Genomic DNA, 14,651 nt, shown 5'->3' with positions numbered 1-14,651 from the left:
GGACGACAGAGGATGAGATGGCTGGATGGCATCACTGACTCGATGGACATGAGTCTGAGTGAACTCCGGGAGTTGGTGATGGACAGGGAGGCCTGGTATGCTGCAGTTCATGGGGTCGCAAAGAGTCGGACATGACGGAGCGACTGAAATGAACTGACCTGAATCCATGATTACATTTCACATCTTTCTGCCTATATAACAAACAATAACTAAGTCTCCTTGCCATATATACCTGTTTTCAAAGGAAATCAATATTACAATGACAGAAGCCATAATAAATTATGGGTGTTAGCAGTAATTTCCCAACATCTTCAGTCTGTAACAAATTAGGTGTTTATTAAAGAGGATATATGAATATATATTACTTCTAAAACAGTACAAGAATGGGGGAAAATGTAAAAAACATAATTGGAAACACTAGCATTGTGAATTCACAGAACTAAATATAAGGCTGCTGGTTCAAAGATCTGGCTTGCCAAATTTTTTCCTATGGGTAAATGTTTGATATCCACTGAGCATTTTACACCACCTCCAAGATTAAGAGTCTTCTGCTAATTCTATGAAGATAAATGAACTCCTAGGTTATTTATGTTCCAAGTAGCTGATACTAGAGGAACAGATCAGAAAAGGGCAACTCAAGCACACTTAAGTTTTATTCAGACCTGTAACAAAGAAATTTGACATACTTTCCACACAGAAGGTGCCTATAGGAAAAAATACATATACATATTAAAAAACAAGAACCAGCATTTACCTTTTTTTAAAAACTAGAATCACTATGCCAGTTAGAATAAGTAAAAGAGGAGAGAAAATCTTCCCAATTACAAACTAAGTCCTCCTAGTCAATACTTCACTCATAAATTATCTGACTAGTTATTTTTATCATACCTGAAGATCCTCATGTCTTTCACCTCCTAATATCTTTTCAAAGGTTTCAGACCCTTTAAGACCATCCAGCCTTAGTTCTAGATGCCATCCAAAAAAAACAGATGTTGACTACCTCCTCAATACCCCCTCTTTATATATGAAATTAATAGCTCTTATAATTCCATTTCACCAAGGTCAAGTTCTGAGTGATGTGTTGCTCACAACTCCAAGCCTATGCTGCATGGCCCCAAATCCCTCCTCTCAAAAAGGTTAACAGATTATTCTTCTTTTCTCTTAATGAAATACTAATTCCTTGCTACTCAAACTGTGGTTCATAGACTGGTACCAGGAGCAGCATCCAGAAGTTTGTTAGAAATGCAAAATCCCAGGACGTTGGACCTATTGGTTCAGAATCTGCAATTTAACAAGATCCTCATGTGATTCATACACACAGAAAAATTTGAGAGGCACTGTCCTTGTTCACTCTTTTAGGATTTCTTCCTCCTGCTTTACAAGTTTCTCATTTCCTATCTGGCATATAAGGGACCAAATCCTTTTTCTTTTAAGCATGTTAAAACCCACTAAAATGAAATGAGGACTCTTTAAATAAGATCACAGAGTTCTGTATAACCTTCGTTTCATAAAAGATTGTAAACTCCATGAAGACAGGGACTTCACTGTATCCTCAAAACCAAGACAGTGCCAGGTAAATATTTGTAGAGAGAACAAATTAGACAGCAGATGTTCCCTAAAGTCCTCGAACTCTTAACTCTTTGGCTCTTGCATTTGCTATGCAAGCAAAACTCTAAGGCAAAGAAAGCTAAAATAAGAAACCATCCAAATTTGCAAAATGAAAACTATACCACTTTAAAGGATTTGATCAAGGTCACAAGACAGATTCATGATTAAGTTCATAAGGCTCAACATTTTCATCAAATCATTTTAAGTATGATTTTATTTCATTATTATTTGTTGTTGTTCAGTGGCTAAGTTGTATCCAACTCTTTGTGACCTCATGGACTGCAGCAAGCTAGACATCCCTGTCCTCCACTATAACCTGGAGCTTGCTCAAATTCATGTCCATTGAGTTGGTGATGCTATCTAACTATCTCATCCTCTGCTGCCCTTTTCTCCTTTTGCCTTCAATATTTCCCAGCATCAGGGTCTTTTCCAACGAGTTGGCTCTTCCCATCAGGTGGTCAAAGTATTAGAGCTTCAGCTTTAGCCTAAGTCCTTCCAATGAATATTCAGGGTTGATTTCCTTTAGGACTGACTGGTTTGATCTCCTTGAAGTCCAAGGGACTCTCAAGAGTCTTCTTTAGCACCAATTTGAAAGCATCAATTCTTCAGCACTCAGGCTTTTTTATGGTCCAACTCTCATATCCATACATGACTACTGGAAAAGCCATAGCTTTGACTATACAGACCTTTGTCAGCAAAGTGATGTCTTTGCTTTTTACTATGCTGTCTAGGTTTGGCACTGTTTTTCTTCCGAGAAGCAAGTATCTTCTATTTCATGGCTGCAGTCACCATCCACAGTGATTTTGGAGCCCAAGAAGAGAAAAATCTGTCACTGATTCTACTTTTTCCCCTTCCATTTGCCATGAAGTGATGGGACAAGATGCATGATCTTAGTTTTGTGAATGCTGAGTTTTAAGCCAGCTTTTCCACTCTCCATTATTATATTTCACTCTTCATTATTATATTATAGGTCAAATAACTGTAATACTTGCTCTACATATACATCCTCCACTAACATCCAGGTAGTCAGCAAACTCAAATGTCCAGAAGAGTTGTGCACTTGGAGCTTAAAATGTACACAATGCTGGAAAGAATCTGTATATAAAAATTAAAGACTACATGGTATGACTAAGTTCTTTCAATCCTTATAAAGCTCGTGTTGAAATCAAGAATAGAAACAAAAGAATAAAGGTATTGAAAAGATTAAAAACAATCAGGAACCAGATATAGCAAAAAGATACAGAAAAGATCAGGATTAAAGTAATCAAAGGTTTCAAGGAATGAGATATAGGCAAAAGCAGTTACAAAGACAAAGAAAAATACCAACCGAAGCAGCATCCTCTTCAGCAACCTCTAATGACACATAATGAAAGAAATTTTGAGAACAAGTAAAAATCTGTGGAATATCTCCTGAAGTTAATGTACCATTTCTCCAATCTACTATAGCCTACATATCTAAATTAACAAGTAAATATCCCCTGAATCCTTAAGAGATCAATAAAAAGTAAATTAGGTTCAATATGTACTTGTTTTCTATGGCAAGTAAGTATTGGTTTGGAAATGTTTTCATCAATCTTTATGAAGATTTTCATTTAAAAAAAAAAAGTTAAACTTTTGATTCATCACCTGCCTTTTACATTTCATTTTCCCAAACTACTTTCAATGTCAGATTTAATTCAAAACAGATCACTTCATGCAAAGATTTCTATTTTAAGAAAGTTTTTCTATAAATCACTCCCTTACAAACATACAAACATACACACACACACACCCATACACACACACAGACTTAAATCAGGGTGGGCCACGACCACCAGAAAAAAGAAACCAAACAGAAATTGTAAAGGACTAATAAAACTTACTATAAAAAGTAAAGCAGCTACACTGCAAAAGAAATTATGAAGAAAAAAAAATTGGGGGAAATACCTATAATATAAAACAATATATATATGGCACCCCACTCCAGTACTCCTGCCTGGAAAATCCCATGGACGGAGGAGCCTGGTAGGCTGCGGTCCATAGGGTCGCTATGAGTCGGATACGACTGAGCAACTTCACTTTCACTTTCCTGCATTGGAGAAGGAAATGGCAACCCACTCTAGTGTTCTTGCCTGGCGAGTCCCAGGGACGGGGGAGCTTGGTGGGCTGCCATCTATGGGGTCACACAAAGTTGGACACGACTGAAGTGACTTAGCAGCAGTAGCAGCAGTATACAAGTTAATAAGAAAAAGTTAATAAGTTAACAAGTTAATAAGAAAAAGCTAGGAGCAGAAATACATGAATACACAACTGACAAAAGAAGAAACAAAACTGTAAGCACAAGATGTTCTACTTCACTAGTAGTGACCAAAGAGATGCAAATTACTATCATCTCAGATTAACAAATACTAAAAAGATAAATAATACCCAGTATTTCATAAAGCATGGGGAATCTGACATTCCTATTCATTATTTGGGACTATATTTTTAAATAGTTTATAAAAACTTTCAGGAAAATAATCATATTTTAAAATATGCCCATCCTTTGACCCAACAGTCTCATTTCTAAAAACTTGATCCTAAGTAAATGGATGTGTGCAAATATGTCTGTACAAAAGTCATTACACATGCCGAGCATATGCAGGTGTTCACTAAATATCTGATGAATAAATGAACCAGAATAGTGTTTATTATAGCAAGAATTGTTAATGATAGAAACATCGACAAATAAACCAAGACATAGCCATAGTCTGGAACCCTATGCAGCCACTGGAAAATTATAGAAACAGACCTGTAATTATTTATTAAAAATATATCTATAATACAGATGCAAAAGAAAACCAGTAAAATGTATATTCATTCCCCCCAAAAAATTAAACACAGAATTACCATGCGATCCAGCAATTCCATTACTGAGCGTATACCTAAAAGAACTGAAAGCAGGACTCACACAGATATCTGTACACCAATGTACATAGTAGCGTTAATCACAACAGCCAAAAAATGGAAACAATCCAGGTGGCCAGTAGATACTCAGAGTAGTCATATTCCTAGAGACAGAGAGCAAAATGGAGGTTGCTATGGGCTGAGGGGAGAGCAGCAAAGAAAGTTAACCCTGAATAGGTACACAGCTTCATTTTGGAAAGTTCAAGTTCTGGAGACGGATGGTGGGGATAGTTGCACAATCATGTGAATATACTGAATGCCACTGAACTGTATATTTAAAAATGGTTGAAAAAGTAAATTTTATGTTACATATATTTTGCTACAAAAAACAATAATGCAAACCATACACAACTTCTAGACTGGAATGAATACAATGCCTATTTAATATTTTTGAGTCCTACAGTCATAAAAACAAGATTTAAAACTATATATACACACAGTTTTAGTGCTAGCTAAAACTATATATATACACACAACAGTACCTTGGTTACTCCTGTTAAGAGTCATCAAGAACAGTACCAAGTGCAAATATTCTCCCTCTGAGATTCAAAGCATAGCTCTGTAAGTTACAATTCTAATAATTCTAAATAACTATAAACACTAAATCAGAGTTAAAACATGTAGTTCTCTGCTTAACTTTATAATTACTTAAGATTAAAGTCAAATAAATTCCCATGTAAATTAACTCTTTTCCTCTTCAGTGAAAAAAAATGCTAGCTATTTAGTCTGCAAACAGAATGAAGACTTTAAGAAAGAGGAAATACATGAAGTATCTGAATATGCACTAGCAAGCCACCAGAAAACTGAAGAATCAACTACTAAGATCTGAGCCTTAAAGAATATACAGTTTATGGTTAAGATAAGCAATAGGGGGAGCCAAGTCTGACATCACAGTAAATATCAAGAATAGAAAGCCAAAAGCAACCCAGCTCCTTGCATCCTCAGAGAATGGTCTAACACTGGAATAACTCAAAATATTTAGTTAAGGCATACCTAAGGAATTCATTTCATCAAGGAGTAGCAGGTACTTAAGGGCTAAATCCAAATTTAGTGCTAGCTGAAACTTTATAGAGCCCAAGAGCCAGATGTTTCCAGGTGTGGAACAGTCCTCCTGCTTAGCCAGCTGCACTCTCACCTCATGAAATGCTATCCCTGAAACACTCTATCAGTACAGAAAAGCCAGATCAACACACCCGTTCTCCAAAGGAAACCAAGTCAAAGACCCTAAACTGTGAAGTCATCTAGGGCACAGTCAGAACATAAAGAGAAAAAAAGAGAAAAACAGGAATGCATCACATGTAATATGGGTGAATACTGATTCTCATTTTTCTGTCTGTGTAATAGTGGGTGGATCATTTCACGGCAAATAGATGGGGAAACAGTGGAAACAGTGTCAGACTTTATTCTTGGGGGCTCCAAAATCACTGCAGATGGTGACTGCAGCCATGAAATTAAAAGACGTTTACTCCTTGGAAGGAAAGTTATGACCAACCTAGACAGGATATTAAAAAGCAGAGACATTACTTTGCCAACAAAGGTCCATCTAGTCAAGGCTATGGTTTTTCCAGTGGTCATGTATGGATGTGAGAGTTGGACTGTGAAGAAAGCTGAGCGCCAAAGAATTGATGCTTTTGAACTGTGGTATTGGAGAAGACTCTTGAGAGTCCCTTGGACAGCAAGGAGATCCAACCAGTCCATCCTAAAGGAGATCAGCCCTGGGTATTCATTGGAAGGACTGATGTTGAAGCTGAAACTCCAATACTTTGGCCACCTCATGCGAAAAGCTGACTCACTGGAAAAGACTTTGACACTGGGAAAGATTGAGGGCAAGAGGAGAAGGGGACGACAGAGGATGAGATGGTTGGATGGCATCACCGACTCAATGGACATGAGTTTGAGTGAACTCCAGGAGTCAGTGATGGACAGGGAGGCCCGGCGTGCTGAGGTTCATGGGGTCGCAAAGAGTCAGACACAACTGAGCGACTGAACTGAACTAAATAGTGGGTGAAGGTGGGCAGGGGTTGATCACCATCAAAAATGTTTAAAATTCACTGCTGTAGAATACTTGTACCTGAAGACCTAAGTAGGAATAGATCTGTAATGCCAACAAAATGGAAGAAAAAAAAAAAAAATGTCCGTCTTGAGAAGAGATACACCGTGGTAACAGTCATACAATTCACACACATGTCTGAGAAAATTAACCACAATTACACATATCCATAAGAATGAATCTTTAAAAACATAATGTTGATTAGCCAAAGCAAACAAGAATATACATACAGAATGGTTCCATTTTTAGAGTTAAATAAAACTAAATGAAATATACCAACAGCACTGATAATGTTAATGTTCTTTCTCTTAAGTTGGGTGGTGGGTTCACAGGTATTGATTTTATTATATGCTTTATTATTTACATATACAGCACCATATTCTTATCTATATATCAAGTAGATCATAGTTCAGTTCAGTCGCTCAGTCGTGTCCGACTCTTTGCAACCCCATGAATCGCAGCACGCCAGGCCTCCCTGTCCATCACCAACTCCCGGAGTTCACCCAAACTGATCTCCATCGAGTCGGTGATGCCATCCAGCCATCTCATCCTCTGGCGTCCCCTTTTCCTCCTGCCCCCAATCCCTCCCAGCATCAGAGTCTTTTCCAATGAGTCAACTCTTCACATGAGGTGGCCAAAGTATTGGCGTTTCAGCTTTAGCATCATTCCTTCCAAAGAAATCCCAGGGCTGATCTCCTTCAGAATGGACTGGTTGGATCTCCTTGCAGTCCAAGGGACTCTCAAGAGTCTTCTCCAACACCACAGTTCAAAAGCATCAATTCTTCGGCGCTCAGCCTTCTTCACAGTCCAACTCTCACATCCATACATGACTACCGGAAAAACCATAGCCTTGACTAGACAGACCTTTGTTGGCAAAGTAATGTCTCTGCTTTTCAATATGCTGTCTAGGTTGCTCATAACTTTCCTTCCAAGGAGTAAGCATCTTTTAAGTTCATGGCTGCAGTAATTTTGGATCATAAGGGGAAAGGAAAACAGAAAAGGAAGGGAGAAGGAAGAAAAGGAAAGAGAAGAACAGACATCAATAATGAAACCAACATGGACCTCCTCTCTCACCCTGGAAGGGCACATAGGCTTCCATTAAATACAGGTTCCATCCTGAAACTCCACTAAAACAAAAGTTTTTCGTTTTGAAAGCATAAATCTGAAATGTAACGCAAGTAGGTAACTTACCTGTCTTTGGTTTTGAAAAATTAATATAATGCCTGATGTAAAATAAGAGGAGAAAAAGTAATTTAAAAAATATTTTAATACATTAATGTTCCAATATAACCATCCTAGAATTCATATTAATAAGGAAATAGACACTTGCTCCCACACATAGAAATACCATGAACATGACAGTTACAAATGAAGATTGGCACAAATGATCTGTGTTGGGAAATCAAATACCATAAGCAGCAATGCCACTGATAATAAGATTTTCCAAAACAGTTAACAACTCTTGTTTCTGAACAAAACAAAATACAATTTGCCCTTCGTTTACTCAGTAGTTACATTCCTGGAAAACTCAGTATCTATTAAAGCCAGGCAAAAAAACACTTTGTGTTTAAGTGTAAAACCAAATTAGAATCAGATGAGTACAAACAGGTTTTTCACCCATAAGAAGGTCTGGGGAAATGTTCAAAATCCATGCACAACTGCCTCGTATCTTGTGGGATGTATGGCATTCGTGACTACTGCTCACTGAATGCCAATGCTGTACCTACCCCACCTTAATCACTGTGACAACCAAAAGTGCACCCTCAAAGATCCAAGCACAACATGGGCAGGTACTGACCCCACTGAGAACCAGTGACTTCGAGAAAGGCTGGGTCCCAGTTTAGACTCTAGACAGGCCTTATTTTTCATGACATCATGAAGCTGAATGTAAAGATAAAGTCTAACCAATTTCTAACTTTGGCAAAGGAAGAATCCTTGCACAGTGAAGAAATTTACCATCAGGGAAAATATAAAGGCAGACAAAAACCAAAGGATATTCACCCTAAATAATACTAAAACTGATACATCAAATCGAAAGTTGGTATGCCACCCATACAATGGAAATCTTTAAGGACAGTATTGCTGTTTCGGGCTTCCCTGGTGGCTCAGACAGTAATGAGGGAAACCTACGTTCAATCCCTGGGTTGGAAGATCCCCTGGAGGAGGGCATGGCAACCCACTCCAGTCTTCTTGCCTGGAGAATTCCATGGACGGAGGAGCCTGGCGGGCTACAGTCCATGGGGTCGCAAAGAGCCAGACATGACTGAGCGACTAAGCACACAGCATTGCTATTTTGCTAAAATACAACAAGCGTCACAACGGGAAAACACCCTGTAACACTCTTAAGAGTTATGATATAGGTCACAAAGCATTTTATTTAATTTTAATATTGACAGCAATACTATGAGACAGATATCATTGTTTTCTTTAAAAGTAATTTGAAAAGAATAATCTCAACAGGTGAAAGTCAAAAAGCAAGTAAACTGACAGAGACAGGACTTTAAATCCTCTGATTTCAAATACTGTGATCTTTCCCTCACTCTATCTGCTTTACAAAGGCCCAATAAAGGGCAATACAGATCAAAGGAAATTTGTCAGTCAGTACAACAAAAATGTCAACAGCAAAGGCTCAATATAAAGCTTCTACCTACTTTGATAGATGACAAACAGTTGTATTTATACTACAGATATCAGTTATTTCTCAATAATTTTAAAATGTTAAAAGTCTCATCTCACATTGAAAAAAGAAGAAAAATAATAAAGAAGTAAAATTTTAGCAATTATCATGATAAATAGTGTCTAATTATTTCCTCACATCGGAAAGATTCTGGATCAGAATACTAATGAAACCTCTACTTAAATTAAGAATCCCGCCACAGTTCAGTTCAGTCGCTCAGTCGTATCTGACTCTTTGAGACCCCATGAACCGCAGCACGCCAGGCCTCCCTGTCCATCACCAACTCCCGGAGTTCACCCAAACTCATGTCCATCGAGTTGGTGATGGCTTCCAGCCGTCTCATCCTCTGGCGTCCCCTTCTCCTCCTGCCCCCAATCCTTCCCAGCATCAGCGTCTTTTCCAATGAGTCAACTCTTCACATGAGGTGGCCAAAGTATTGGAGTTTCAGCTTCAACATCAGTCCTTCCAATGAACATCCAGGACTGATCTTCTGACAATTAAAGAGTTAACAAAGTATTTTTAAAAACTCCTTTCAGTTTGGGGAGAAATGCATAACCATTAAGATCTTATCAACTTAAGTAAAGTAGCACAAATGTAGTCATTAGATGGATGGATCAGTACTCTCTCAACATCTAAAGTTCACCTGAAAATGACTACCTGATGGGATGACATATTGAATTAGTTCTTATTATTCATGACTGGTAGATTAACTTTAAAATTCTAAATGGCCTTATGCCATGCTTCTTACTTGGTAATACACTTTCATGGTTCCAAACACCTAGACACACACCGCAGTTTACAATATAAGATAAAAATAAAAGCAAAGGCATACTCAGGGCTTGAGGTAAGAGCAAAAAGGAAGTAGTGTGTCTATAATATTATTTCAGTCAAAGAAATAAAGTAAGATCATTTATTACCAAGCGCAATCTCTCTAAACAGCAGAATAATTGATTCAGGATTCCCTTAAAAACAGTAATAGATGGTAAGCTATCAGACTCATTCCTCCACTAATTCAAAGCCAACATCCAAGAATAGTTGACATTTCTATTTTAAAAGAAAAAAATTTTAATTTACGCTTCTGAATTAATGGGTAAACTTTAACAGACTAGAGTGAAGTCTTTAGGGGTCACAATATACAAGCATATGAAAACTAAAATACAAACTGGAAGTTTGTCTAATACTTTATCCCTCTTTTTTGTGCCTCTTTCCCAAAGAAGATTTTTACCTCAGCATAACTGTGGTTGTTGAAGCCAAAACCTCTACCTCAAAACCACCCTTCTTCCCCACTCATGTACACTTTTTAAGAATATTTACTTATTTAACGAATTTTGGGCTGTGCTGGGTCTTCGTCGCTGTGCAGGCTTTTCTCTAGTGGCAGCAAGTCGGGGGCTCCTCTGTAGGTGCAGCGCGAGGACTTCTCACTGTGGTGGCTGCCCTTGTTGCAGAGCGGGATCCAGGGCACACAGCTTCAAGCAGCTGTGGCACACAGGCTCACCAGTTGCGGCTCCAGGGCTCTAGAGAACAGGCTCACCAGTTGTGGCACGTGGGCTCAGCTGCTCCGCAGCATGAGAGACCTTCCCACAAACCCTGTCTCCTGCATTGGCAAGTGGACTCCTCACCACTGAGACACCAGGGAGCCCCTCATGTATACTTTCAACACTCCATTTTCCTGACTTAAAATCCACTCCATTACAATGTCCATAATTTCTTATGATATCCACACAAACTGCACTGATTTTTTTTTATTAGTAGCTAATGTAAAGTACATGCAATAGAGCTTAAAAGAATTATCAATTACTGGAATACCACAAAGAATACAGCACCTCAGCACTTTACAATATTGAAAAAAAATTCCAATTTCTCCTGAAAATTTTCCAATTCAAGGTTTCCAGGACATAGATTGAAATTCAATTTAAATGTTCCACCCACCTCGACACAAGGGTTTGTAAAAAAAAGAAAAATAACAGTAATACTAATAATAGTAAAGAAAAAATGAAAACAACAACAACAACATAATGTCCCACCTCAAAGCCTCCATATATGCCATAACCCCCAGACACATTTGCTAAAATTTCAAATAATGACTGACAAGTGTTTTGGGATAACTATATAGATACACAAATACACATACACACACACACAATACATATATGCACACTATAAATAGACATCTATCGAAATAGTGTGGATATATATATAGTGCACATGTATATAAATACACACACACGCGCGCACGTAGACATCTATTTGAGGAAGGCACGGCAACCCACTCCAGTATTCTTGCATGGAGAATCCCATGGATAGAGCAGCTTGGCAGGCTGCAGTCCACAGGGCCACAGAGAGTCGGACACAACTGGAGTGACTTAGCACACACAAGCTCATACATCTATTTATCTATCCATACTACCTAAACACAGAAAACAACAGGAAATTCTAGGACTCATTGAAAATACAATAGTTGCCATATATAAAGAACTGACTTTATGCTAGGTATCATTCTAAGAATTTAGCCACAATGGTGTGGTCACTAACCTAGAGCTGATGTCCTGGAGTGTGACCTGAAGTGGGCCTTAGGAAGGATTATTACAAACAAAGCTAGCGGAGGTGATGGAATTCCAGTTGATATTTAATATCCTAAAAGATGATGCTGTTAAAGTGCTGCACTCAGTATGTCAGCAAATTTGGAAAACTCAAGTCAGTTTTCATTCCAGTCCCAAAGAAGGGCAATGCCAAACAATACTGAAACTACCCTACAACTGTGCTCATTTCACATGCTAGCAAGGTTATGCTCAAAATCCTTCAAGACAGCCTTCAGCAGTACATGAACTGAGAAATTCCAGATGTACAAGCTAGGTTTAGAAAAGGCAGAGGAATCTCATCATGCGAGAGCACCAAGACTGCACCTCGCTGTTGAACAACCATCGACAGGAGGACACTGGAACCCACCAAAAAAAAAGATAATCCACATCCAAAGAAAGAAGAAGCCACAGCGGGATGGTAGGAGGGGCACATTCACAGTAAAACCAAATCCCATATCCACCAGGTGGGTGACCCACAGCCTGGACAACAGTATTACAAAAGAAGCTCCCACACTGCTGTGAAGATTCTGACCCCCACATTAGGCTTCCCAGTCTGGGGATCTGACAAACGGACAAGGAATTCCCAGGGAATCTGGCCTTGAGGGCCTGCGGGATTTGATTAAAGGTCTTCCAGAGGACTGGGAGAAACAGAGACTCCAGTTTTGGAGGGCACAAACAAAATTTAGCACGCACCAAGACCCAAAGGAGAGGAGCAGTGACCCCACAGGAGATGGATTCAAAACTAGCTGCTAGTTCTGGAGGATCACCTGTGGAGGTGTGGGTTGGCAGGGGCTCACCACAGGGGCAGGGGCACTGGAAGCTCCCCCTTGGCATAAACCCTCCTGGAGTTCACCATTAACCCTAACATAGAGCCCTTAGACCCCAGGGCTGGGTCCCCTCAGGCCAAACAACTACCAGGGAGGGAGTGCAATCCCAGCCAACAGCAGATGGTTGGACAGTCAACCAAGTCCAGGAAGCACAGAGAGTCCCAGGCAGGATTAAAGCCTTACTGAACAAGGCCCTGCCCACCAAACAAGACCCAGTTTTTCCCATAGCCAGTCCCTCCCATCAAGAAGCTTACACAAGCCTCTTAGCCTCAGCCATCAGAAGGCAGACAGAAGAAGAACAGTCTCACACTGGCTAATGCAAAAATCCTATTTCAGAAAGTTAATCGTGATGAAAAAGCAGAAAGTTATGTCCCAAATGAAGGGATGTGATAAAACCTCAGAAAAAAAACTAAATGGAGACAGGCAACCTTCCAGAAAAAGAATTCAGAATAATGATAGTGAAGATGATCCAGAATCTTGGGAAAAGAATGGAGGTAAAGATTGAGAAGAGGCAAGAAATGTTTATCAAAGACCTACAAGAACTAAAGAACAAACAGACAGAGAGGAATAATATACTAGAAGGAATCAATAGCAGAATAACTGAGGCAGAAGAATAGATAAATAGCCTGGAAGACAGAATGGTGGAAATCACTGCCACAGATCAGAATACAGAAAAAAGAATGAAAAGAAATAAAGACAGCCTAAGAGAACTCTGGGACAACATTAAATACACCATTTGCAGTATAGGGGTCCTGGAAGGAGAAGAGAGCGAGAAAGGACCTGAGAAAATTCTTGAGAGATAACAGCTGAGAACTTCCTTAACATGGGAAAGTAAATAGTCAACCAAGTCCAGGAAGCACAGAGAGTCCCAGGCAGGATAAACCCAAGAAGGAACACACTGAGACACGTAATAATCAAACTGACAAATATTAAAGACAGAGATAAAATATTATAAGCAACAAGGAAAAAATGACAAATAACATACAAGGGAACTCCCATCAGGCTATCAGTTGATTTCTCAGCAGAAACTCTACAAGCCAGAAGGGAAAGGCATGATATATTTAAAGTGATGAAGGGGAAGAACTTAAAACCAAGAATACTCTACCCAGCAAGACTCTCTTTTAGATTTGATGGAAAAACCAAAAGCTTTCCAGACAAACAAAAGTTAAGAGAATTCAGCACCACCAAACCAGCTTTACAACAAATGCTAAAGAAACGTCCCTAGGCAGGAAACACAAGAGAAAGAAAAGACCTACAGAAAATAAACCCAAAACAAGAAAACGGTAATAGGATCATACGTATCAATCATTACCTTAAATGTAAATGGATTAAATGCACCAACCAAAGACACAGACTGGCTAGGTGGATGAAAAGATGTGCATGTAAGCACTTCGACTTACCACATCACTCTGCTTGACCCCACTGTCTGGCTATTGATTGTGAAAACTGATAAACATCTTTCCACGATCTTGATTTAGTTCAGTTCAGTTGCTCAGTCATGTCCGACTCTTCGCAACCCCATGGACTGCAGAATGCCACACTTCCCTGTACATCTCCAACTCCCAGAGCTTGCTCAAACTCATGTCCATCGAGTTAGTGATGCCATCCAACCATCCCATCCTCTGTCATCCCCTTCTCCTCCTGCCCTCAATCTTGCCCAGCATCAGGGTCTTTTCAGATGAGTCAGTTCTTTGCATCAGGTGGCCAAAGTATTGGAGTTTCAGCTTCAGCATCAGTCCTTCCAATGAATATTCAGGACTGATTTCCTTTAGGACTGACTGGTTTGATCTCCTTGCTGTCCAAAGGACTCTCAAGAGTCTTCTCCAACACCACAGTTTAAAAGCATCACTTCTTCCATGCTCAGCTTTCTTTATGGTCCAACTCTCACTATTGTGATTATGTAACTATTACTCACTTAATACCACTATATCATGATTGGTCAACAGAAACATAAGAGAATTCTGTATCACCAAAACTAGGATCTA

At 39.2% G+C, this 14,651-nt stretch overlaps 1 protein-coding gene across 14 annotated transcripts in view; it reads right to left on the bottom strand.

The window, feature by feature from the left end:
* NUMB (NUMB endocytic adaptor protein) overlaps window positions 1-14,651 on the bottom strand; it is a 161,657-nt gene that overhangs the window by 118,692 nt on the left and 28,314 nt on the right. The window lies entirely within an intron of this gene.

This window comes from Bos mutus, chromosome 10 (assembly GCF_027580195.1).
Source record: "Bos mutus isolate GX-2022 chromosome 10, NWIPB_WYAK_1.1, whole genome shotgun sequence".
NCBI lineage: Eukaryota > Metazoa > Chordata > Mammalia > Artiodactyla > Bovidae > Bos > Bos mutus.
This window is presented reverse-complemented; position numbering and strand designations above follow the sequence as displayed.